At 36.0% G+C, this 1322-nt stretch overlaps 1 pseudogene; it reads left to right on the forward strand.

Annotated features, from left to right (window-relative positions):
- The first annotated feature begins 258 nt into the window (after positions 1-258).
- On the forward strand, positions 259-1115 carry LOC132437308 (nucleophosmin-like; annotated as a pseudogene).
- Positions 1116-1322: the final 207 nt, after the last annotated feature.

The raw sequence follows: 1322 nt of genomic DNA on the forward strand, positions 1-1322 counted from the left end.
TTTATTGAAATGAATTCAATTTAACTTCATTGAATTGATTTATACTGACTTGAATTAGGACAATTATAACACACTGTCACTATACTTAAATCTCTAATCTAGCTAAGGAATTAAATATAAATGCATGAAATTTTAAATAATACAAATAATGAATAACAATACATGACTATAATTTTTTAAAATAATGGCTATTCTCCAGACAGTAGTTGTTTATCTCTGTCCACCTCCTCTCCCACCTAAACATGTGCCACCAACCTCATGGAAAACTCAATGGACGTGGGCATGGACCCTGAGGTCCCAGAGCTATCGTTTTGGTTGTCAACTAAAGGCTGACAAAGATTATCACTTTAAAGTAGATAATGATGAAAATGAGCACCAGTTATCTTTAAGAACAATCAGTTTAGGGGCTGGTGCAAAGGATGAATTGCATACTGTTGAAGCAGAGGCAGTGAATTATGAAGGCAGTCCAGTGAAAGTAACACTGGCAACTTTGAAAATGTCTGTATAGCCAACAGTTTCCCGTGAGAGCTTTGAAATTACACCACCTGTGATCTTACGGTTGAAGTGTTGTTCAGGGCCTGTGCATCTTAGTGCACACACTTAGTAGCTGTGGAGGAAGATACAGATTCAGAAGATGAAGAGGAGGAGGATGCGAAACTCTTAAGTACATCTGGAAACCCTTTCTGCCCCTGTAAGTGATAGCAAGTTTCCACAGAAAAAAAAGTAAAACTTGCTGCTGATGAAGAAGAAGAAGATGATGATGTTGATTTTGGTAATGAGGAAGCTAAAGAAAAAACTCCAGTAATGAAATCTATAGAAAATACTCCAGCCAAAAATGCATAAAAATCAAACCAGAATGGAAAAAACTTGAAACCTTCAACACCGAGAGCAAAGGTCAAGAATCCTTAAAAAAAATAGGAAAGAACTCCTAAAACACCAAAAGAACCTAGTTCTATAGAAGACATTAAAGCAAAAATGCAAACAAATATAGAAAAAGATTGTTCTCTTCCCAAAGTGGAAGCCAAGTTCATCAGTTATGTGAAGAATTCTTTCCAGATGACTGACCAGGAGTCTATTCAAGATCTCTTCAGTGGAAGTGGAGGAAGTCTCTTTAAGAAAATAGTTTAAATGGTTTGTTAAAATTTTCCATCTTTTTCATTTCTGTAACAGTTGACATCTGGCAGTCCTTTTTACAATGCAGAATGAGAACTTTCCCTACCATTTCTGATACATGTTGTCCAGGTTCCATTGCTAAGAATGTGTTGTCCAAAATGCCTGTTTAGTTTTTAAAGATGAAACTCCACCCTTTGCTTGGTTTTAAG

Source organism: Delphinus delphis, chromosome 14, assembly GCF_949987515.2.
Source record: "Delphinus delphis chromosome 14, mDelDel1.2, whole genome shotgun sequence".
Taxonomy (NCBI): domain Eukaryota; kingdom Metazoa; phylum Chordata; class Mammalia; order Artiodactyla; family Delphinidae; genus Delphinus; species Delphinus delphis.